Here is a 26,103-nt window from a genome sequence, read left to right on the forward strand (position 1 = left end):
ACTGTTTCTTCATCAGTCAAATGAGAAGAATATTATCCATCTCATAGGCTGGTTAAGTGGTACAAATTAAGTGAGGTAATTTATTAAGATCCTGAGATTGTGTGTGTGTGTGTGTGTGTGTGTGTGTGTGTGTGTGTGCGCGTGCGCGCACCCTTGCACATTCCCTGGGAACCAGAGGTTGTTGGAAGGCAAAGTTCATGCACAGTAAATCATTGTCCTTAAATAAATATTTACTAGGAAAATGAAAGGCATATATACAAATAAAGGACTGTATTTACAAAGTATGCTTGTTTAAAAAGAAATAAGAAAAGAATGGAGATATTAGTTAGCCAGATTTGAAATAGGGCTATTTGAAAATATTCCACAAATTGAAGTAAATGAAGATTAGTATTTAAAACCAAATAAATAAATATGAAATCAGCTAGCGGAAATAGGTTTGTCATTTCACTGTGAATAAATTTAGTTTTAAAGACTTACTAAATTTTGTAGAGAGAGGTTTCTTCACAGTTATTTGAATGACAGATGGGATGGTCAAGCATTATTGTGGCTTCTTAGCCGTGGACACCCTCAAGTTGGTTCAACAACTCAGAACGCCTTATCCTTTTTTCACTTTTGTAGGTCAGAGCTTTGTTTTTGCCAAATATGTAACTAGAGACTGTGCATTTGAGCCTTAATATATAACTATAGTCCTGAGAAATGACAACACATTCCTCCAAGATGTGATGGTGCAGTTTATTACATTATTATAGGACTAACCTTGTATATTTTAAATGAATTTTTGCTATAAAATTTTAAAATAATAAAAAATGAAAACTATGAAATGTCTCACGTTGTCATCCCAAGTCTTTTGGTGCAAAATGGGAAATTTATATCTAAGAATAAAGATGTGAACCAGTTTGGACACATTTAGTTCAGCAATATTTTCTTTTTTAAAAAAATTTTATTGAAGTATAGTTGACTTACAGTGTTGTGTTAATTTTTGCTGTACAGCAAAGTGACTCAGTTCTACATATATATATATATATATATATATATACATTCTTTTTCATATTCTTTTCCATTACGGTTTGTCACAGGATATTTAATATAGTTCCCTGTGCTATACAGTAGGACATTTTTTTTAATCCATCCTATATATAATAGGATGCAGCAATATTTTCATTTGAACAGTTGAGCTCTTGAAAGCCATTAATATCTCTGTTTTTAAAAAAAAGAGCTGTAAAGTATTTTTTGAATCTCATCATTGTCACTTCACTAAGTATTTCCAAAATGATGAATAAAACATAAACAAATGGAACAAGAGATTGTTACCATGGATGATTCTAAATTGCAGATGGCTCATTACTGTTGTGAAGGCGTCCTTTATGTTTTATACTTGGATTTTGCTGGATCAGCTACCCTTTTCCCTCTGCTTTAGGCCGAAGCTAATTTTTAAGCAATCTGAGGTGACTTGGCTTTGGGTGAACCAAATTAATAACCTTGGGTTGGAGACAGTGTGAGAGACAAAGAAAGAAAGAGAGAAAGAATTCCTTAGTAAAATGAAGCTTTTACCCATTGATAGTAATAAAACTAGACCAAAGACCATATTCTCTCATTTGTTGCATTTTGAGAGTTAAAAATCTGGAGGGAGCTCTGTGCTCAAGTTTAAACGTAGAGCAAATACAAGGACGTAGTACGCTTCTGCGTGTATTACCATGAGCTGACTCTTTTTAATCTTAGATAAAACGTTTTAAAATAAGACTATTCAAAAAATGAGCACTGTGTAGTGTTCTCAAAAACAGATTTTGATTTCCAGCAGTGATTGCAGAATGCAGCATTTGGGAGTAAAAGGCAATTCAGGGATGAACAAGTCACTCCATGACGGTCAGGGACACAGGCTCTGTGACATTGGCTCCAAGTTGGCTGACCCAGCCATGTGTGTGTACAAGGGTTCTGTTTCTATAGCGGGAGGGGAGATTTGCAGTCTTAGGGCACAGTCTGTCTCATTCAGAGGATTCTTAATGATGGGAAGAGTATGTGTAATGACTCATCACAGATGAACTTGCTCTGCTGATCACTTACCATGTCATTACATCCTGTGTCTCTGGCCCGACTGTAAGTCCATCGAGGCGAAAACACTGTCTTTAGGTTTCATTTGTGTCGTTGGCAGTACCCAGCACGATGTCATTAAAAATAGTAAATAGACCACAAATATTTGTTCGTTTACTGGGGCCAGATATTAAAATGAAACATTAGTCCTTTCTTCCCTTATTTTGAATCACAGACCCAGACCTTGGATCTTCTTTAAAAAAAAAAAAAATTTAAAATTCATTTTGCAATTTAATGAGAGCAATGATAAGTTTGATTGTCTTTCATGGAAGATGCTTGAGTTGGATATTCAGATTGGGGTGGCAGCAGACAGAACAGTATGATGAGAAGGACTGAAATATGCCGGTGGACTAAAGGGAGACAGAAGTCATCACTGAATCTATCGACTTTTGTCTCAGTGTCACAGTCTCTGTGAAGAGGGGAGGAAAGGTGGGTGCTTACACCCCTATCAGCAGTTCTTAAGACTTCACGTTTGAAGTCTTAGCAGTTTTAGGTGCAGTGAAATAGAATGAAACTAAATCTTTCAACCCCTGAATACTTGTGGAAATTAACTATAAACCTTTACTTACTGTGGATTTCAATGTTTTCTTTTTTTAAGGGATAGTGGGATGAAGAAAAATCAGTAACTTTTTTACAGTTTGCTACATCTGCTTTTCAGAAAAAAAAGACAACCCTGAGATTTACATAACTGTTTTTCCATCCCTTGTGGATAAGTTAGTTGGTAATCTGTATTGTACTTTATTAATATTGTTGATTTCGTACTATAACTCAGATATAAAGGAAGCAGACGTCAAGGGGAGAGATTTAATCACAGAATAATCCGGGCTGGAATTTTAAATAGGGCATCATTAGCATGTTAATGAATTTTCCCACTTTACGCGAGCTGCCCATGTAGAAAAGATACTGCAGATGTAGCTCAAAAATCTGGCGGGGCCTGTGGCCCAGTGAGCTGTCAGGAATCTGTGTAGGGTCTGTGAAATGCGTAAAGAGATTCTCAGTGTGGGTGTCAAATGCTGTTTTTTTCTGGGAGTGATGGCTGGCTGTGTCCAGCTTAAACTCATTTATTTGCCTTTCAGTGAGTAAGGAGGAAGTGGAAGGCGGATAAGGGGCAGTTTTTTTTTTTTTTTTTTTTTTTAAGTCTTTATTGAACTTGTTCCAATACTGCTTCTGTTTTATGTTTTGGTTTTTTTGGCCAAGAGGCATGTGGGATCTTAGCTCCCGGAGCAGGGATTGAACCCGAACCCTCTGCGTTGGAAGGCGAAGTCCCAACCACTGGACCGCCAGGGAAGTCCCAAGGGACAGTTTTTAAGGGTGATAAAGTTGAAGTGGCGTCAACTTTTCAGTTATGGTTTGGGGCTAGTACCTACCTTTTGCTTTAGGTTAGAAAGGCCACACCCATACAATCCTGCCCTTCTTTTTGGACTGCCTCCTGGTAGCTAATAAAAGGAAGCATGATGCCCTTTAGTGAGATATTAGCTTTTTTTTAACTCTTAAGTCCACTGGTGAGACATCTTTCATAAGGCACTTTAAGGGAAAGCTTTTGGTTTAGAGATTGTGTGCCTTACAGGTTCTGCATATATAGGCAGTCACTCCATTTCCACATTTATTAGCTATATTTAGATAAAATTTTCAAGAAAAATTAGAACGGGAATAAAATCTGTCTTTTTTGTGGGGGTGGGGAAGAAATGGAGGACTGGAATATATATAAGTATATATCAAAGATGGAAACAACAAAATTAACAAATAAAATGGAAAAGTTGAGACAAGAAAATGCTGATGATGAGTGTTAATTATTTTGGTTGAGAATATGGTGTGATCATGAACTTCCTAGAAGCCAGAGCAAAAAAAGATAGGTGAAGCCTCGTCCGTTTTCCTCAAAAGTAGCTTAAAGCCCGAAGTTTTCAGGAATGTGGAGTGGTGTTAAATTCTTAAAGATGATTTTTTTGAAAGCGTAACGGAAAGTCCTCGTGAACAGATTCATAGCAAATGCAAAAGCACACATGGCTGTTACCAACCACCTCTGAGAAGAAAAATCAGCGGATGAAAGCAAGAGTCATGGGTAGATGTGAAACTGTACACAGATTTCATATCTGTGATTTTGTACATTTTTTCCACACAAAGATCCAGTGACTCAGCAGATTTTTGAAGGAGTCTTTCTAAGTTCCTCCAAATGTTAAGAAACCTTATGTTAACATATAATGCCATGGAAGTGAATTAGGGAGGGCTTGGGCTAATTGAGTTTAAATATGGAATCTTCCAGTGACCTGACGTCACCGGTCCTAGGTCCCTAGAACCTAAAGGGGATGGTTAGAGGTCCCATTCTGTAGACACACCAAATGTCTCTTCTTCCCCTGAGCTTTGACTAAAATTTGCTTGGTGGACAACTTGACTCTCTTTGGGCCAGAATCGTGACAGAGTTTTTGGTAAATGAGACCCGAGCTATTTGTTTGGGAACCAGATGACTGTTGCAGGTTCTGTACGTGAAGGAACTTAGATTGTTATACGGGAAATATCTTAATTGTGTCTGCCTCTCTGACTGGACATTTTTGTTGGTTTAGATTGAATATATGTATAATATGAACCTTTTGAAGGGAAACTTCTTTTTAAAATTTCAAAATCTTTTTTTCTCAGGTTCTTCTGTGAGCTGAGCCTTTACATCTCTAATCATTTATCTTTGATACCTCTTACTAATTATGTTATCAGGATCGCAGTTAAATATGCATTTGCATTTTTTGTTTCTCTCCGTGGTTTTCTTCTTTCCAGTTTATTCTTGCCTCTCTCTGAGTATGGTTATTTCTCTTCCGCCGCTTTTGCCTGTGAATTTCTGAGCTTGAAATTTGTAATTAACTTCCTTCCTCTTTTATTAAACAATTGTGATAATTCCTTTGGGAGACATCCCACAACAGTGCAAAAAGCCTGTATTAGTTCATAGGAGCCTCAGTTTAGTTTCATTCTGCTGCTTTCCATCACCTGTGTCACACCTGGCACGTATAGCATCACGGTGTGAGGTTTGCTGGATGAAATTCTTTCTGCTTCCCAGGTGCTTGATGTATGACACAGGAGAACCAGATCTCTCATAAGTTTCATTGCCATCCATGCATTCATCATTTTAATTTTTTTATTGAAGTATAGTTGGTTTACAATGTTATGTTAATTTCTGCTGTACAGCAGGTGATTCAGTTATATATATGTACATTCTTTTTTTATGTTCTTTTCCATTATGGTTTATCATAAGATATTGAATATAATTCCCTGGGCTATACAGTAGGACCTTATTGTTTATCCATTCTCTATATAAAAGCTTACATCTGCTAATCTCAACCTCCCACTCCATCCCTCCCCCCTCCCCCTCCCCCTTGTCAACCACAAGTCTGTTCTCTATGTCCATGAGTCTGTTTCTGTTTAGTAAATAGGTTCATTTGTGTCATATTTTAGATTCCACGTATAAGCGATACCATACGGTACCTGTCTTTCTCTTTCTGACTTACTTCACTCTGTATGGTAATCTCTAGGTTCATCCATGTTGCTGCAAATGGCATTATTTCATTCTTTTTTATGGCTGAGTAGTATTCCATCATATACATGTACCACATCTTCTTTATCCATTCATCTGTTGCATGCATCCATCATTTTAATAAGCATTTATTGAGCACTTACAGTATGCCAGGCACCGTGCTCACCTTTGTGTTCCAGAATGAATCAGACAGTCCCTGCCAGAGATGAAGTCACCAGTTACTCTAGTCCCTACCGGTCTTGAATTCCCATGATTCTATCCAACATTGTTCCCTTTTTTTCTTGCTTTCAACTACTTCTGATTTCCTTCTCCTATTTTTATCCATGCAATTATTTTTTAGAAATCCTTACTGATGCTACTTCCTTTTCTACCTGTCTCTCCATTTGCCTTTTTACTCCCGTAACAATGAACTATAGCAATTTAATTGGATACGTATTTGGTAACTTCAGATCACTTTTTGATATTTTTTTCAAAGAACTATGGCTAGTTCAGCTTCCTGTTCAAAAATGCTTAAATGTCAGTGTTTTCCTTTGTATTCCTATAAGTTCAGGCATTAATAGTATATTGATACCCCAGTCAGAGTTTCTGGGGGAGAACCACGATAAGCCCTGTTTGCCTGTAAGAATTTACTAATATGCCATCCTATTAATTACAAGGAGTTAACTTGCAAAATGTGATGGCCATTGTTCTAAAGCTTCTCTTGAGTGAGTTTTTGAACTTTAAATAAACAACATCTATTATATTCTATAATTCAGGGCTTTGCAAGATTAAGACTGATTCTTCTTTTGTTTTTCTGAGTCCAATTTTGTGAGATTTTGCACAATTCAATTTTATTGGTGCTATGACCTATTTTATACTGTCACAGTCTTTTCAATGCTTAATTTTATAAGAAATGTCTTGTTTTCCTCTTTGGCTTTGCCATGAGTTATGGCCTCCCGCCATTTTTGCTGTGTACTTCCTCTTCTTTGAAGCTGCCATATGTTTTGCAACCCAAGAGAGACAATTCTTTTTGAGAGATCATTTGTTGCTAATTTGGTTTTTCGAGTTTTCCTAGCTCTTGTAAAGGAGAGAGCGTATGCTCATAAGTGTTTTCTTCCCTCATGATTTTCTTGCACCAAATTTTGCTGCCCAGGTCCCCCCATAATTCTGGGGAGGGCCATCCTGCCTCATCCACTTTCCTTCCAGATTTTTATGTAACTGGGGAGGGTTGGATCCCTGTCGGGATGGACAATTCTAAGCCAATACACTGCAATTTAATATTTATAGCATGGCAGAAACAATCAAGAATTGCTTAAAGATCTACTGGCTTGCCATCAAAAATGTGTAAACCAGATATGCTGATAGCTCACATGCTCACATAGTTACAGAAGGTAATTTTATTTGTCTTTTGACATTAAACTATCCAAAGTTTTTATAACTCATTAACAATTGATTGCATACTTTGCTTTTAAATTTAATGATAACCAGATTATTTTCTTTTCATTTGCAGAATGATGTTAAACTTTTGGTTTTTTTTTTTTTTTTTTTTGGTGGTACGCGGGCCTCTCACTGTCGCGGCCTCTCCCGTTGCGGAGCACAGGCTCCGGACACGCAGGCCCAGCGGCCACGGCTCACGGGCCCAGCCGCTCCGCGGCACGCGGGATCCTCCCGGACCGGGGCACGAACCCGTATCCCCCGCATCGGCAGGCGGACTCTCAACCACTGTGCCACCAGGGAAGCCCCAAACTTTTGGTTATTTTACCCTGTTTTGAGCAGCTCTCTTTTCATCTGTGTTACTAAAGCTGCATTACCCTTTATGTATTTCTAAATATTATATTGCCTTTCCCAAGAAAGAGTCTAATGCAAATATATTATGACTTCAGGGTATAATTAATGAAAGGAAGCCTGGTCCTGCTGGGACAAGGTGACTGAATCCCAGAGTCTTGAATCTCTTCTTTTCTTTTTTTAAAAATAAATTTATTTATTTATTTTTGGCTGCATTGGGACTTCGTTGCCGAACCCGTATCCCCCGCATCGGCAGGCGGACTCTCAACCACTGTGCCACCAGGGAAGCCCCAAACTTTTGGTTATTTTACCCTGTTTTGAGCAGCTCTCTTTTCATCTGTGTTACTAAAGCTGCATTACCCTTTATGTATTTCTAAATATTATATTGCCTTTCCCAAGAAAGAGTCTAATGCAAATATATTATGACTTCAGGGTATAATTAATGAAAGGAAGCCTGGTCCTGCTGGGACAAGGTGACTGAATCCCAGAGTCTTGAATCTCTTCTTTTCTTTTTTTAAAAATAAATTTATTTATTTATTTTTGGCTGCATTGGGACTTCGTTGCGGTGCGCGGGCTTCTCACCACGGTGGCTTCTCTTGTTGCGGAGCACGGGCTCTGTGTGCGCGGGCTTCAGTAGTTGTAGCACACGGGCTCAGTAGTTGTGGCTCTTGGGCTCTAAAGCGCAGGCTCAGTAGTTGTGGAGCATGGGTTTGGTTGCTCCGTGGCACGTGGAATCTTCCCAGACCAGGGACCGAACCCGTGACCCCTGCATTGGCAGGCGGATTCCTAACCACCGGGCCACCGGCCACTCAGGGGAAGTCCTTGAGCCTCTTTTTAACTTTGTATCTGATCCAGCATTTGACTTTGGTCCATATGTCCCAATTGTATCAGCAAGACAGATAAATTAGAATTTGGCGAATGTCTGTTTGCCCTTCACCCAACCCTGTATTTTTTTCAGAGATTGAGGAACGGTAGGGACTGAATACCAAACTCTAGGTCTGCCCTGAGAAGGTCACCCAACACTGAAATTCCCCAGTGTCTGGAATCCTGAGAATGCAGCAACCTTCAGAGGTGAAGTAATTTTCCTGACGGATTACACAAAAATCCTCTGATGTTGAAACTTATGAAATTCCTGGAGTTGTGCTAGCGGGTTTTTTTTTTTCTTTTCAATTTTTAATTTATTTCACAAAATATCATAAGAATAAAACACATTTGAAAAATCGAACAAAAAATGTCCATCATCCAACTTTTGTAGCAGAGACCCTGGGTGCATTTTTGCTGTCCCCTCCAGTGCCTGGACCCCATGTAGGCGTTTTTCACACTTGTACTCAGTGTATGGGCACAACTGTACCTTCTTAGCCTTATGTGACAATAATGAAAGCATTACATCATTCAATCCTTATTGCTGTATGTTCAGAAAAATGTATCATCCTGTTCTACTGATGCTGAAACTGAGGCTCAGTGAGCTGGTAGGGTTGTGGATGGGAGTGAAGAGCTGGAACATGACTCAGACCTGTCTGGTTCCAGAGCTGGACTCCTCATCACGTATTCCCATTTCCTTGTTGTAACACAGCGTTCCAGTTTAGTATTTAGGATCTGCATAACATTCTAAGAATCAATAGGCCATGACCTACTTAACTCTCTCCTTATCTTGATTTGTTTAATGATCAGTTTATGAATTCCTTTCTGAAGATAAAGTGAGAATGGGATTTCTGGGCCAAAAAGCACAATCATTTTTTGACTTGATACATCCTGCAAAGACTTTCGAAAAGATTATACCAGTTTAATTGACACTCCCAATCCATCCTTTCCAACACTAAACGTTATTTCTTAAAAAAATTATGTAGTAACATAACAATAATGAAATGGTATTTCATTCATGATTTATTTTGGCATATATTTGACTAATAATGAAGTTGAACTTGCTTTTCTGGTGCCTTTATGATTGTTTCCATTGTGTATTGTCCATATCCCTTGTCCTTTTCTGTGGGGAGGGGTGGGGGGAACTTGATGGTTTCCTAATCTTTACCTAATATGGTTATTATTATTTTTTTCCTGTTTGTATGTTGTGTGTATATGTGTGAAATTAACCCATTATCATGATTAATAAAGGACCAAGAGGAGAAATCTTTATAAACAATGATAACATGTTGAGGTAACAGAGTGAATTCTGAAACTTCTTAAGGCTTAGGGTGCAAAGCATTTAACAAACAATGTAGGTTTTCCCGAGTAAAGGCATTGTTTCCACTCGGTGCATTAATATTTACCGGGCCTGGCCTTTAAAACAACTGTGATGTAGAGGGAACAGCTGCAATTGGGACCATAATAAACCAATCTCACTTTTTACAAGAAATCTGTGGAAGGGAGCGTTTTACCTTTTCACGACCGTTAAAATACAGAAGCTGAGAGAAATGTGCAGTGTCATGTCCATCACCTTACTTTTTCTGTACGATGCATCTTACGTTGAGTACTTCACTGTATTTGGCCTTTAAAAAAAATTTCCCATTTACTTAAATAGATCCATTAGAAAAACTGCTCCTGCCGATGGGAATTTTTTTCTTCCCAAGCATGCTGTTATCTCACGGACTAAAGGAACGTGTCTACTGATGGTGTGTAGGGCCGCTGAGGCTGCAGTTTGTGGGAGAGTCACAGGACTTGGTGATGGAGGCTGGCCTGGCGTGAAGAGGGCCAGACGGATGGGGTGACCTTTTAAACTGTCACTGGCTTTTCATGAAGAGCCGTTGGGTCTGCGGCATGTCTCTCCCCTTCTCTCCGCAGACAATAAGCAGTGCTGGGTGTTAGGTCAAAGATCGCTTTCCACGGACGATGTGTCTTCACCATAAATGACTATGATTGGGGTTTAGGAAGGCACCGCCTTAACTGCTGCCTCTGTTGGGTATCAGATTCCCCCACTGCCCCAGTCACATGTTCCTATGCCTTTTGGCTGTGGGTTTCTTTCCCCTCCCTTTGGAATATACCGCACCCTCATCCACCCAAGTGCCCACCTCCCTTCTGGGCGTTACCCTGACTGCACCCTCTGACTCGCTAAACTTCTCTCGGTCTCCGCGTGCTCTGGATGCAGTGTGTGAAGTGTTCCCTCATCTCTCCAGGAGCAGCTCCCCTGAGATCTCTGTGAAGATGCTCTCTAGCAGCAGAGCTCACCGACTTGCCTCTCTGTATACTCCTTTTTTCTTTTACATTTATTTTTGGCTGGGTTGGGTCTTCATTGCTGCACGCGGGCTTTCTCTAGTTGTGGCGAGCGGGGGCTACTCTTTGTTGCGGTGCACGGGCTCCAGGCGCGCGGGCTTCAGTAGTTGTGGCACGCGGGCTCAGTAGTTGTGGCTCGCGGGCTCTAGAGCGCAGGCTCAGTGGCTGTGGCACACGGGCTTAGTTGTTCCGTGGCATGTACGATCTTCCCGGACCAGGGCTCGAACCCGTGTCCCCTGCATTGGCAGCTGGATTCTTAACCACTGCGCCACCAGGGAGGCCCCTCTCTGTATACTCTGTGTCCTACTTGAACCTGTACTTCTAGTCCAAGACGTTTTGTTCTTGCCTTGCCTGGAGCTTGGCTTGATACTGTTAAGGGGATCATTTTCCCCACCCTCTCCAATGTTCCATGATTATTCATTCCATTTTGCCATGTTTAATGGAATATTTAACAGCATTTGTGAAGAAGCCTGAAGACAATAAATAAACGCTATCTTTGGTATTGAAGGGGTTTTATACAATATAAAATTTAGGGCACATTTTCCTCAGGAGCCCTGACATTAATATTCAAAATGAGCCCCAAAGAAGAAGCTATTATATGTTAGCATAGTGGAGTTTACCATACGTTTCAAAGTCACTTGCAATGGTGCTGCTCATCATGACAATTAGAAAGGTCACCTTGTCTTGCCAGGCTGTGTTAGATACATCAACCAGCTCATGGCTGTCATTGTGAAATGCACCAGGGCGCTGGTGTGCACATACATACAGGGAAGACATGATGCTTCTTATTCCAAAGTAGAGCTGTTTACATCTAACTACAAACACGAAACATGCCTATCGTTTGGCCTTAGATACTATGTGGACACAGAGATGGAAACTTCTAAAGTCAATCCTCCTCTGTGTTCTTTGTGACTAAATTATATGAGGTTATTTTTCCTTTCTTGAAGCATGATGGCGATGGGGTCTCTAAAACCTTGTGTAGAGAAATTGGACTTCAAGACACTGGTTTGTTATCTTTTTTTCTGCCTTAACTTTAAAAAATAGATGATCTGCATTTAAGTACGGGAACAATATTGTATTTGATTCTCCACGCATGAACTTTGATGACAGGATGAGGTGAGGAGAAGGCCCTGAGTCGCGGTGATGGGGCTTTTGTGGAGCTTGTGGAGGGACAAACCTACCATAGAACTAAAGCAGGTAATTCTTGGGAACCTGATAATGCAGTTGGAGGAGTGGGTCACGGGAGCTTAAGCTGGAGGAAATGCTTCTTCATGGGACTTGGGAACAGCAAATTAGGTTTGCCATGGTGGGAATGTTAATAATTTTCTGCAACGAGCAGCCCGTCATTTTCCTTCTTTCTGTTCCCTAAGCTGCTTTGCTCTGAATTGTGAGAGGCTAAACTTCTGTATTCAAGCCTTTAGAATTTACAAACATTTATCAATAGATAGGAAAGGTGGATAGAAAGCCTTGGATTCATTAGTTTGTACATATGTCTCCATAGTGTTCAAATTCCTTACGTGGGAGAACAGTGGAGAAGATTCTGTGGCCCCTGCAACATCTGATTATTGCCATTTGATACCATTAATGCCTCAATTTAAAAAATTAACCTGTTCGTTCAACTTTATTCATGGAATCCAGACAGTGTGGAGAGCTGCCTCTTCCAGACCTTTCTTGGGTGTGAGCTGTGCTCCAGTGGCAGAATCACCATCTTTCTGGAATGGTTTGCAGTCAGATTTTCCAGAGGCAAAGAGTTAGTCCACATCCCTCAAGGTGCTTTCTGGGCTAATGAATTGCTTTTTAATTAATTTACTCTCAAAAATGATCCTTCTAAATTGAGAGTGATAGAAAGAGAGGAATAAAACATTGTAATAGCCCTGCTACACATAAATGGAGAAAAAAAACCCACCACACTGCTTATGTAAACAAGAGGGAAAACCATTATAGCATAAATGTGAGAAAGGGCTCCTTCCTTCTTTCTCCCACTCTTTTTTGCCCTTTGGCCTATAGCTGTTAACCTTGGGTGAATGTCTCTGTTGTCCTCTTGTATTATATCCCAAGTTCTGTCTGATGCTGACAAGGATGGAGCTCTGAGTCTATCTCAAGAGTTATATGTAAGGTTGTGTAATGTCCTTTCTCTGACTGTAAGTTTTTACTCAATATGTAATGGTCTTAGATGGATGTATTTTGAAGGACTGTCTGCTTATGTTTAAAATTTCCGTGCAGCAGGGTTTCTTGTAGGACCTGCCTGGTCCCTCATTCGGCTTGACAGCTACAGCGGGGGTTGAGGACCTCGTAGGTGCCAGGCGCCGGGGAAGGAAGGGTGAAAAGATCTGATTCCTGCCTCGAGATGCTTGTGACCATTGGTGGCGGAGGCAGACGGGACACCGAGTGGAGAGGGATGAAGTAAAGAAACAGAGGCTGACGGGAGAGCTGAGATGACGACCACTACGCGTGCCTTGCAAGAGCCAGAGAGAGTTTCCCAGAGAAGGCAAAGCATGAGCCTCTCAGCGAGAGGAGAGCACAGACTCAGGGGTCAGGGGAGCACGTCGTGTTTGGGGCTCGATGGGATCGAATCCCACAGCCCTGCCACGTAGCATCTTTGGACAAGTTTCCCAATCTCTCTGCGTATCAGGGCTCTCCTCTGGAATACAGAAATAAGATTCCTGCTAATATGGGCCTTACAGGGCAGTGAGAGGTGGAAATGAAATCACACATGTGACAGATGTGGCTTTAGTGCCCTGGCACATAGTAAGGACTCAATCAATCTTACTTAATATTATTATTGATCTGGCTGGTTGAAGGGTTCAAGAATGAGAACGACAGGAGATGAGGCTGAAGAAGTGGGGAAGAGCCAGACCATGAGATGCCTTTTTGCCATGCTGGAAATTTCTAGATTTTTCCAACGTGGTGGTTAGCCATTAAAGAAACTTGATTTCTGTGACCTCAACTGCTTCTGAACATTGTTATCTTATAAAGAGATGATTACATACAGTCACATATAAATGTTTCCATCTTAAATAACTAACATTTCACACCTGTTATGGCTAAAGTGAAAAGTACTGACAATGCCAAGTGCTGGCGGTAACACGGAGCAACTCGATGTCTCACACGTTGCTGGTGGGATGTAAAAGGGTAGAGCCATTCTGGAAAATGGCTTTGCAGCTTCTTATAAAGTTAAACATGGCACTTGCCAGGTGACCCAACAATTCAATTTCTAGATATTTATTTATCCTATAGGAATAAGTAGTTATGTCCATGCAAAACCGTGCAACAAATGTTTATAACAGCATTATTTACAATTGCCTGTAATTGGAAACCAGCAAGATGTCCTTCAGTGGATGAATGGAATAACAGACTATGGTCCATCCACACAGTAGAATACTACTCAGCAAGTGAAAGGAGCAACTATTAATATGACAACACTTGGATGCATCTAAAATGCATTATGCCAAATCAGAGAAGCGGACTTAAAAGCCTTTATCCTGTACGACTCTATTTATATGACACTGTGGACAACCCAGACCTGCAGGCACAAGGTCGAGGGGTTGAGGAAGGTCTGACTGAAAAGAGGCAAAACGAGCGAATCTTTGGGGATGTTGGGATTGCCCTGTACCCGTTTATAGTGATGGTTACAGGAATCCATGCATGGGCTAAAACCCATAGAACTGTACACACACACACAAAGAAGTAAATCTTACTGTACATAAATTAAAAAATCTTTAAAAACTCTAAAATTAATAGCTCATTAACTGCATGCATTACCTGTTTTATGTCATTTAATCTTCCAACAGGTTGATGCTGTTATCTTTATTATCATATCATCTACTACTACTATTGTTACTGACTAAGCTGAGGCTTCGTGAGGTTTGGCCCAAGGTCGCATCCCTTCCAGAAGGCAGAGCCTGGCACCAGCCACGTCTGTGTCCCTCTTCAGGCCTGCGGGATTGCATGCCAGCCCTCGGGGAGGTGGAGAGGGGCAGTAGCCACTTTTTTTGGCCTCACGGCCAGGCTGCACACTAGTTATCCAGCTGACGGTCAGTGTCTGTTGCTCTGTATACCCTGCTGGTTCAGATTTTACAAATGGGATGAGTTTGAAATGGCTTTTGTAAGTGCTTAGTCTCAGAGAGGGAACTGGCTATTCCCTATTTCATCCCTAACTTCTTAACTTACACTGTTGGCTAAGTTCAGTTTTAAGGAATTGGAAATACTAAGGAAATACTACTTCCCTAGAGGGTGTTTACGGTGACACCGTGAAAATCTCGTGCAATTGTTGTTCAGTTCACAGCTTTCACCTGGGCCCCTTAAATATCATTCAGGTTGTAACCCAGGCAGCTCCGTGGCTAAGTAGAGCTGGTAATTCATCAACATAGTTCACCTTAGAGCAGAGGCGGGGAGATACCTCCTTAGAGGAAAAAAAGAGCAAAATATTAAACAAAGAGGAACAGTAAAAAAAAAAAAAGATGAAAAAATTGAAATCTTTTTGCAGATTTCATAGTTATTTGTTTAAACATCTGTTTTCCCAACCTCTGTGACAACTTTTTGGTATCATTGGTCTCCCCACACACAACCCCCCGGGTCTGTGCTCTGCATATAGAATAGGGGCTTAGTAAAGCCTGGATGAACTAGATGGATGCGGAATTTGAGAACTGAATGGAATTTGTGATGTGAGGTATTTCAAAGTATTATTCACCCCACAGTCCTATATTCAGAATCATTCATGTCCCAACTCCTGTGTAGGTACTTGTAGAGATTTTTAGGAATAATTCCGTATAAAATCCTACGAAGCATGTATTCTCTCTCCTGAGGCCAGCATGATGAGCTGACTTTCTGAGTATGGGCTCCGGCAGAGCAGAGGCTGTATGGTCAGATATATGCAAATTCATATCGTGATTGTGCTGTGTTATGAAGTGGGACCCGAGATGGGGTAGCTGTTTAACTTCTGTGAGCCTCAGTTTCTGCCTCATTTACTCATGTAACCAGCAGGGGATCCCTGAAACATATACACTTTGGAGATAGGTCTTATTTAAGAAAAACTACATAAAATTATGAATCAAAATTAGTTACAGGGCTTGGAGGGGACCCATGAAGGTGAGGGGCCCTGGGGTGTATGTATCATTAGATTGATGGAAAATCTGCCCTTGTTTTCAATTAATTTTCGTAGCAGTCACTCTGTGTCCAGGCCTCAGAGATGGGAGAACTCTGGGAGATACAGCAGAAAAGAGACAATTGCAGTACAGCCTGAGAAGTGCTGTGATGGGGAAGCATGGGTGCCAGGGAAAGATTTCTGGAATAAATGATACCTAAGCTGTGACTCAGGACATGGAAAAGTTGAAACAGAAAAGTATGGGAAGCACATTTGGGGCAGGAGAAAGCCGGGCTTGGAGGTGAGAAGAAGACAGAGCTTTGGGTGAAGTAGAGAAGAAAAGCTTTGCTGCTTTGCCAAAGGCAAAGCAGGGGCACAGTGGGCTCATGCTTCTCAAAACTGTGTGTCCCAATCCAGGAGGATTTGGTGAGGAGTTTTATAGCAACGGTTCGAGGATGGGTCTGCTGATAAGAATTCAGGTGTGTGCAGGGCCTGCACTCCTTTAATCTGGCCTCAGGTGGCCTGATGAGTTTCTGTGGTTCCTTTAATCTGGCCTCAGGTGGTCTCCTGAAGAGCTTCTCTGGCTCCTGTTGAGTGTGCAGTTCTTGTGTGAGGCTGGAAGTCCAAGGTCAAGGTGTCTGCAGGGCTGGTTCCTCCTGAGGCCTCTCTCCTTGGCTTGTAGACAGCCATCTCCTCCCTGCGTCTTCGCATTGTCCCGTGTGCGTGTGCGCGTGTGTGTGCGTGCGTGCGCGTGCGTGTGCATGTGTGTCCCAAATTTCCTCTTCTCATAAGGGCACCAGTCATATTGGAATAGGGCCCATCCCAGTGACCTCATTTTACTCTAATTACCTCTCTAAAGAGCCTATGTCTAACTGCAGTCACATTTTGAGGTACAAGGGTTGGGACTTCAACGTGAATTTGGGGGGAGCACAGTTCAGGCCATACCGGGTCACTCAATGCTACATTTCTTTTTTAAAAATAAATTTATTTATTTTATTTATTTATTTTTGTCTGTGTTGGGTCTTCGTTGCTGCGCACGGGCTTTCTCCAGTTGTGGCGAGCGGGGGGCTACTCTCCATTGCGGTGCGCGGGCTTCTCACTGCAGTGGCTTCTCCCGTTGCGGAGCACCGGCTCTAGGCGCATGGGCTCAGTAGTTGCGGCACGTGGGCTCAGTAGTTGCGGCTCGCGGACTCTGGAGCGCAGGCTCAGTAGTTGGGGCGCATGGGCTTCGTTGCTCCGCGGCATGTGGGATCTTCCCGGACCAGGGCTGGAACCCGTGTCCCCTGCGTTGGCAGGTGGATTCTTATCCACTGCGCCACCAGGGAAGACCCAATGCTACATTTTATAGTAAGGGAACTTAAAACCAGGTCATTGCCTAACACTCTCTGGGGCCTCTGCTCACATGCAGGGAATAACGCAGCCCCGTCACTTGGCTGGGCAGGCTCCCGGGGCTGGGCCTTCCTCGCTGTCAGACCCCCTCTCTCCCACAAGCCCCGAGCCCTCCTTCCATCTTACTCATCTTGCTGCGCGAGGCTGGGCGCCTTCAGTCTGTCCCCACATTCTGGATGCTTCCCTGCAGTTGTACACGGTGCTGTCTTTTTGCCCTTCCAGCCTCAAGTTGAGTCCTGCCCCCTGCCAAGCCCCCTGACCATCCCACTGGAGCCCCGCTGCAGCACCCTTCTCCACAGAGTACTTTACACTGGCTTACAGGGCTTCCTTTCCCCCGTCCCCAGTGCATTTCCAGCACCACCGAAGGGGTCCGCAGGGGATAGTGGCACTCAAATATTTGCTGAATGAATGAATAAAGTTAGATAAGTCAGATAAGACAGATAAGTCAGAAGAAGTCAGAAGAAGACAGAGTTCCCAAAGTCCAAGACTCTTTTTTTCAAATGGGACCCATTGCAGGGAGGCAACTTGCCCAAGGTCCCACGCTAGGGAGAGATGGCAGCAGGCTGTTCTGACTCGGGCGTTTGGCTTTTCTGTGACCAGGACTATTTTAACAAGCAGATGACGTTTTTGTCCACAGTGTGACCTGGAGACGTGCATAGATGCCCTGTTTCTCCCCTGTGCCTTGCATATCATACGTGATATCTTGGAGCAAGTTTTGGGCAACATCGAACTCCAGCCACTGGACTATATTCTGTGATGCAGGAATTACGCTGGTCTCATCCCCTGCAGTGTGTTGCATGCAGCAGGCCTACCGTAAATGTTTGCAGAGTGAAACAGTGACTAAATGAGCAAATATTTAATGATAAGAGCTGACAGTCTTTTGAAGTTTCCTAAGGCAGCACTTCTCAAACTTTAATGTGTCTCTGAATCACCTGGTGAGCTTGTTAAAATGCTGACTCCTTTTTTTTTTAATTGAAACTTTTTTTTAATTGAAGTATAGTTGATTTACAATGTTGTGTTAGTTTCTGGTGTACAGCAAAGGGATTCAGTGATATATATATATATATTCTTTCTCATTATAGGTTATTAAAGAATATTGAATGTAGTTCCCTGTGATATACAGTATGACCTTGTAGTTTATCTATTTTATATATAGTAGTGTGTATCTGTTAATCCCAAACTCCAAATTTATCCTTCCCCCACCCCCGTTTTCCCTTTGGTAACCATAAGTTTATTTTCTATGTCTGTGAGTCTGTTTCTGTTTTGTAGATAAGTTCATTCGTGTCCTATTTTAGATTGCACATATGTGTGATATCATATGGTATTTGTCTTTCCATGTCTGACTGACTTCACTCAGTATGATAATCCCTAGTTCATCCATGTTGCTGAAAATGGCAAGATTTCATTCTTTTTTATGCCTGAGTGGTTAAAATGCCAATTCCGATTCAGGAGGGCGTAGGGGCCTGAAGTCTACGTCTCCACCACCCTCCAGGTTCTGCAGCTACTGGTCCCCGGGCCTTCCTCTGCCCAGCTGGGCTCTGGTGTATGTGCTGGGATGTCTGCCTGCAGGGTCAGGGGCAGTCTCGTGAGCTGATCTGTTGTTGGAAGGCCTGGGTTCTTATTCTCGTTTGTCCAAAAATGAGATATGCGACTTTCAACAGGTTACTTAACCTTTCTTGACCTGGGTATCAACAGATACTACTTGTTGCGCAGATACTGCTTGCAGGGCTCTTGATACATGTTACTTATCACAAAAATCCTGCAAGCTTTCCAGAATTATCCTGATTTTACGGAAGAGGAAACTGATGCTCAGAAAGGTTAAACGACACGCCCACGGTGCCCAAGGTGTCCAGGTTAGCAACCTGCAGGGCTTTGAGGATGCGTGTCTGTGTGTGTGTGTGTGTGTGTGTGTGTGTATCTCATATCACTTTGCTTGTCAAATAATCATTTGGGTTCTATGCAGGTATGTACCTTTAAGTTAAAGACAAAGATTGTAGGTAACTATGAGCTTGCAACGGAGTCCAGATGCTTTTTTGATCTCCAGCACGATCTTTATCTTTTAACCACCATAGCCCTTTGATCTTGTCCTCGGGTACTAATTTCGTGCTCTCGTGGGCACACAGGCACAGTTTTCTTCTGTAGGCTGGAGACTTAAGAGCAGGGACTGTGTCTTGCTTCCCACTTTATTCTCTCCAGTTCTCAATCATTATATTTTGGTGTGGTTTGAGCCGAATAGGATTTGGGAAGCACGGGGCCGGCTCTATCCCTGAGAGACCTCTTGCAGCACTCGCTATGGTATAAAAAAGGTCAGCAAACCTGGGGCTGCTTGAGGTTTCTCTGTCTTGATTAATTTTGACTTACGGTATTTTTTTTTAACATCTTTATTGGAGTATAACTGCTTTACAATGGTGTGTTAGTTTCTGCTGTATAACAAAGTGAATCAGCTGTATGCGTACATATATCCCCATATCCCCTCCCTCTTGCGTCTCCCTCCCACCCTCCCTGTCCCACCCCTCTAGGTGGACACAAAGCACCGAGCTGATCTCCCTGTGCCATGCGGCTGCTTCCCACTAGCTATATCTATTTTACGTTTGGCAGTGGAAGAGGAAATGCCCGCGGGAGGGCCAGGCCCAGCATGGAGAGGGCTTGGGCGGCTTGCTAAGAGCAGGAGTCAGCTAGGACCGGGTTGGCGCATGCTCTGTGCTCCAGGCGGGGCACAGAGGGAGGCAGGGGCGGGGGGCAGGATCCAGGAATATAACCATCAGGTGTGTTTGTTCCGTCCCCGCTGGCATCATCAATGGCTAAATCAGGGGACAGACTAAGACAGTCTAAGACTAAGATCCTAAGACAGACAGCCCTTAGGGAGGGAAGGATGACGGCAGAGTTTGCCATCAAGCGAATCGGGTGTCTTTTGAAAGACTTGCCTGTCTGTGAAATGATGTCTCAAGCAAGCTCAGGCTTGAGTTGTTTAAAATTCCAGCAAACCAGAAATGTCCCTCATATGTCTCTGGGATGGTGAAAATCTTCCAGAGTTATACAGAGCACAAAATAGGACCTCTCCTTTGACCCTGATGGGGTATATTCTGAAATAACTGTGTGGATACTGACAGATTGGAAAAAAACAAACGCTAGAGCTATTGGTACTAGATGAATGCAAAGGACATTGTCACTCTATTAAGAAATGCACTAAAAAAAAGGAAAAAAAAGTTTTCTCTGTCTTTTATGAAGTTGCACAAGAGTAATATATCAGAATTGTTTGAAATATGGTAAAGTAGGGAAACTTCTATGAAAAGGGAGCATGTTTGGTTTATTTTTTTTTATCTTGAATTGTCCTGATATCTTTTCTTTTTGGGAAGATTTGAGGCTCTGGCTTTTTGCTCTATTTCAGCCAGTCATCGGTAGGAGTGGGAACCACAGATAGCTCCTTGTTTTAATTTTCGATTTCCCTAGGCTGTCACTGTCACCTAGTCGTCTCAGACACCCTTACAGGGAGACCGGTATCAGGAGTCTGTGAAGGTCAGAGCCAGGCTCACAGTGTGCCCGGGAGCACGTGTCGGGTGAGGTCTGCGTCTGGGGAGGCCCTGACTTTCCAAGGGGCCCTGCATTCCATAGGGTGAGCCTTGCTTCTTCTGCACCTTCCGTACATTTCAATACATACACTTAGTAGTCGTTACTCTAAGCATCCTTACACGTCGATGGTATTTTGGATTACAAGACCCTCTGGAGCTGTATATGTAGACCCCGAAGTCTTCTGAGTGGATAATTCACTTCTTTTCCTCAACTCTGTGCTTTTGAGAAACTGTGAGCACAGAGATGACACCCCTGGGCAGCTGAGTCTCCTCTCACAGGAAGTGGAGCTGGGAAGAAAACTCGGCTGGTTCAACGTGGGTGGAAACGTGACCATTTTATGCCTCCAGTGGAACTGCAAACCTGAAAGGAGAGGAGGGTCTCCCCCAGCACCGTTATGCCCACCTTATAGGATTTAAAGGACATGGGGACGAGGGAGATGATGGAAGAACAGGGCAATAAAGGCAGGTAGAGCGGGAAAGCAGGCTGGGGGCAGGAGGGGAACACGTGCGCCTCCAGACCATCGTCTGAGGAAAGCGGAGTCCCCTAGTCTTCTGAGCCCCTGTTTTACAAAAGGCTTAGAATATAAAATCGGGACGTTGTATTTGAAGAGGGAGGAGCCAAGTGTCAACCTGGGAGAAGAATGAATAAGGGCAGCTTTGGAGGATAAGGTGAAAGGATCACCAGGCCAACATGTTCTCCTTTATGGAAAAGGGTGCTTAGCAGGAGATCTCTCCTCTAAGGTGTGTGCCTACCCGGAGCATTCTGTGGGGGTGGTAGTAGCAGCACGGTGATGGAGGAGGATTGCTAATCCTATTTTACAGTAGTGAAAACTGAGGCTTAGAAAGATTCAGTGACTGGCTCAAGATCAGACAGCTAGTGAGTGGTGGAACCTCCAAAACAGGACTGACCTAAAAATTCAAAATGTTTTTTACCTTTCTTCTGCAATGGACTAGGGCTGTCTCATGTCACGATATCTGAAGGTTGCATTTGGAACTACTGATCATTTCTTGAATTATTCTGAATCTTTATCTCTGAGCTTTATTTATCTCAGGTTTTGGATTTGGAAGGCTCTAGAAAGCCATGGATTGGTGTCCCTCTTCTTTGCAGAAGTAAAGGAAAGTAGGAGAACTATGCACAGGGGTGAATGCAGCAAGGGTTCCAAGGATAGAGACACACATGTGGCTGTTACATGCGTCTTCCTTATACACATCAGCTTTAACCAAAAAAAGACAGTCAGCATCAGACTAGTTTTTCTAGTATTTTGTAAGCATTCAAATGCTGACATTGGGGAAACCATATGCTCCTGATCTTGTTTAAATCAGGGGTCAGTTTGGCAAAGAGGGGCTGCTGCTTCTACGTCCTCAGCTTCCGGGTTTAACAGTCATATTTGTTTTTCAGTTTAGGCTTCCTCTTGGCCTAATGCGGCATTGGCATCACGGGCTGCGTTAGCCCGTCATCTTGGTCACAGTGAGGGCGGCCATCCGTTCGGTCCCCATGTGGGATGAGTCAGGACTGAAGATTATCCGGGAGAAGGCACTTGTCTGACTCTCAATGATACTGAATAGAAAGAAGTCGGAGCCTTTTTTTTTTTCCCCCCAGCATGAAGGGGAAATAGAATTGCAACTAAGTTTCAGTTTCTCTGCAGTGCGAATCCCATTTTAAAGGACAAGGGATTATGCCAGATAGTTTTGGATTTGGGCTCAGTATTTGACTTCATAGCAGCTCTCCAAGATTAGATGGCAGTTTGCTGGAGAATGCCCTCTGGATTTGATTTTTCAGCAGAACCAAATGAATTCCACTCTTTTCTGCTTTTAGGAGTGGTGCCGTTTATGTATGCCCGGAAGCTGTGCTAGACAACGTTGCTGATATTTGCCTTTAGTATTCTTTCTGGAGGTGTTTAGACTTCTTTAATCACATGCTGCTGTCCTTGGAAAAAGGACTGGAGAGAGAAACGTTTGTCAGAGACAAAATAATCAAACCCTAGTCTTGAAATGCTTCGGAACTGACAGGGCGGAGAGGGAACAGGTACGGCCTCTTTTCTCAAAGGTGGCTGAATGGTGAAGTATGCTCACAGAGCTGGTGGGTGGAACGTGGGCTGCAGATGGGCTCCAGGCTGCATCCAGGGCCAAGATACAGCCCGGGGCTGGCTCTGCGTCTTCCTTGCCTGCATCTCTGAGTTTGTGGTTGACCTTGAAGCTTGTGGAGCCTAGTGGCCCTGATGGGTCTCCTTTAACCTCCTTTACAGCTAAATTGACAGCTGAATAGACCTGCTGTCTGCAAAGGCTTGGGATGAATGTAGCAACATTGCAGATAAAGAGCAGGCCTAGGGCGGCAGGGCCTGGCACAAAGGCACAGGACATCCTGGGAGACCCTTAATCTGGGGCTGAAACCAGCCCAGAAACCAACAAATGAACACACAAAATGAGACCACCTTTTGCATGGGCTTTGTTGCTTGGGTTTTCATCCTGATTAACCTCTCGCTGGTTGTTTGATTGTGTTACAGCCATCGTGAGGGATAACGGAGGTAACGTATGTGATAATATAAAATATAATTGATGTGACGGTACAGAATGTGTAAAACTTTCAGTAAAGTGCCTGAGTTGTAAAATGTGTGTACAACTCCTAGCAGATACACCTACTAATATCTATATTACATATACTACTCCTATATGTAGCGTACATGTAACATGTAAATTACATATGCATATTACATATGCTACTACGTTGAATTCTTTTATGTAACATATAGAGGAATCTGTATAAAACCTCTAAGCAAATACCTGGCTGCAATTATGAATTATCATGTGCCCTTCCTGCTCCTTAGCTTTTCATCCTTTTGTAAATATTTGCAGGCGTGTCTTGTATTTGTTATGTACTGAAAATGTTCAGCTTTGCATTCGAGACTGCAAAGCTGTTCCTATAATTCCATGTGCTGCCTAGTGTATTACCATGTACTTGGTGGGAGGTGATATAAGAATCTAAGGAAACTTCCTAGATAAGGAAAGAGGCTTATTGGGTAGGTTTTTAAAATGGAGGCAGTTGCGGTTTTCAATGTCAATGCAGTTTCCTCCACAAATTATTAAATTTGTAAATGACATTTCTGAAAATTTACACCTTATTCTAGGCTTCTGCATTAATTATATACTATAGTATAAAGAATCAGATAAGAATGTCTTATGTTTAAATAATACCTTTCTGTAAATGGTCTAGTCACCTTACCCACAGCGATGAAAAATTCCCCATATGATACAAGCAATTAAACTTGATTTTCATCCAAACAGTCTTGCCTCCAAAACTTGAAATTCCACTTTTTTTTTGCCTTCTCTTCATAAGGCAGTCACTCTTCTGGTATTTATTTATTTATTTATTTTTAATTTTTTTTTTTTTTGCGGTACGGGGGCCTCTCACCGTTGCGGCCTCTCCCTTTGCGGAGCACAGGCTCCGGACGCGCAGGCTCAGCGGCCATGGCTCACGGACCCAGCCGCTCCGCGGCATGTGGGATCCTCTCGGACCGGGGCACGAACCCGCGTCCCCAGCATCGACAGGCGGGCTCCCAACCACTGCGCCACCAGGGAAGCCCACTCTTCTGGTATTTATAATGTACAACTCCAATCACACATACTACAGGGCAGGGACTGGGGAGAGGAATAAAATTGGGACATTACTTATATCCTTAAACCAAACTCTGGCCTGCTCTCTGTTTCCCAAGTATGATTTGTTTTGCTAACTGTGAGATTATTTTACGGATGCTTATATTTCCAAAGGGAAGGGCCCCTCCTCCTTCTTTTTCTTCAGTTGACCCATTTCACAATCCACAGCAGTGAGCCTCCAGTTTGGAACTTGATTCAAAGCCTGAAAAGCCCCGGACACCTCTGTCTTCACGGGACGTATTCACGCGCATAGTCTAAAAGAGCTTGTCATCACGAGGTCCGTTTGATGAAATATGCAAATCAAACAGCCACCCTACTGTTTAAATTCAAATCCTAAAATTGCCCTGAGAATGTGAGGGCTGGGAAACTTAGGCTGTAACTCTCCGTGTGATTCAGGGCCCTGTACTCACAGCTTTGTCTTTGGCTTTGGTGCTCATCCTGATGGATTTGGAGAACATAAATTCCTGCTAATGTTTGTCAAGCTGTGGGAGCTGAACAGCTCATTAGCTGCTAGAGTTATTGGGTGGAAGATGGGCCGCCCGATTTGGATGGCGACCTTTATGAGCTCTTAGCTGGATTGTATATTTATGTGTCACAGTGTATTGAAATTTACTGTATCCTGTGACCTGTGGGATGGTAAAGAGCAGAATCCCAGGGTGATGAAGAGGAAGATGGTGACAAGTCTGGGATTCCAGGACAGTAAACATCCCCTTCCCCTACACCGTGTTTCTCTCCGCTTCTCGGGGTTACCGATTAAAATGCGGTTGGTGATGCAGAAGCTCTTTCAAAATCAAAGTTGTTCAGACAATTAATTGTTTTACAGATGAATTTGCTTATGTGCCTTTTTAGCTACTGCAGGCCCGTGCGTTGCTTTCCTCCCCGGCTCTCCTGCTCAGGTGAATTGTGCTGTGCTCAGAATGACTTCTGGTTGAAGCCCTCGCCCCAGGCAGGCTGCGGGGCCTCATGTAGCCGGAGCGCAGGGAGCCAATCCAGCGTGGATAGCATAGCCAATGGAGCACGGGAAAGCTTTGATCTATTTAACCGATTAAAAAATTTTATATTCAACTTACGTGGATTACTGTCACTGAACCCACTTGGGGGAAAGGGGAACACGAGGTGTCAGCTCCCCTGGTGTGTGGGAAAGCCACCGGCCTGGGAATCATGGTCTCTCAGCAGCTGATGGCGCTGGCCATGGGCCATAGGCACCCAGGGCCTCGGTTTCCTGGCGGCAAAAGTAAGGGTTTGTACTAGATACTCTGCAAGGGCCTTGCAGTATTTTTTTTGTGATGCTGTGAATTTAAAACCAGCACAGGCGCACAGTAACCTAGCACTGTTGGCTAGAATCTTGAAGTTAGCTGCAGTCGGTTTACTTTCTTCTGGCCCCAGTGTAGCTGTGGTTTCCCATAGTCAGAACTGGGTGTGCCACCCGGACATCACTGGCACAGGGCTGCGGGGAGGGGAGCTCGCTTCCCACATCCAATGTCACCTGCTTTCTGTGGCTGTATTTTCCGAGCACCTTCTAAACCTGTCTGAAGAGACACCGCCTGCCCTGCACCTGCTGCCACCCGGCCCTGAAGTCACGCGCATATCCCACGTTGATCAGAGGGAAAATGTCCTTGCTCAGCTGTCCACCCAGGTCCCATCCCAGGGGGAGTTCATCCCCGGGCCTGCGCTGCTCAGGGCGCTTTTAGGCTGAGCCCGCAGGATGTCAAAACAAGCAACCATCTATGCTCATTCAGTTGTTTCAACAAAAAAGTAAAACCGATTTTACTAACTCAGTCAGTGATTCAGTTGCCCATGAAATAGAGCCTAGCTGACTTTATGGCCGTGTTTTCAGA

The 26,103-nt window shown here is 43.2% G+C and overlaps 1 protein-coding gene across 1 annotated transcript in view; it reads left to right on the top strand.

Moving 5' to 3' along the window:
• DISC1 (DISC1 scaffold protein) overlaps nt 1–26,103 on the top strand; it is a 365,311-nt gene that overhangs the window by 170,910 nt on the left and 168,298 nt on the right. The window lies entirely within an intron of this gene.

This window comes from Physeter macrocephalus, chromosome 20 (genome assembly GCF_002837175.3).
Source record: "Physeter macrocephalus isolate SW-GA chromosome 20, ASM283717v5, whole genome shotgun sequence".
Classification (NCBI taxonomy): Eukaryota; Metazoa; Chordata; class Mammalia; order Artiodactyla; family Physeteridae; genus Physeter; species Physeter macrocephalus.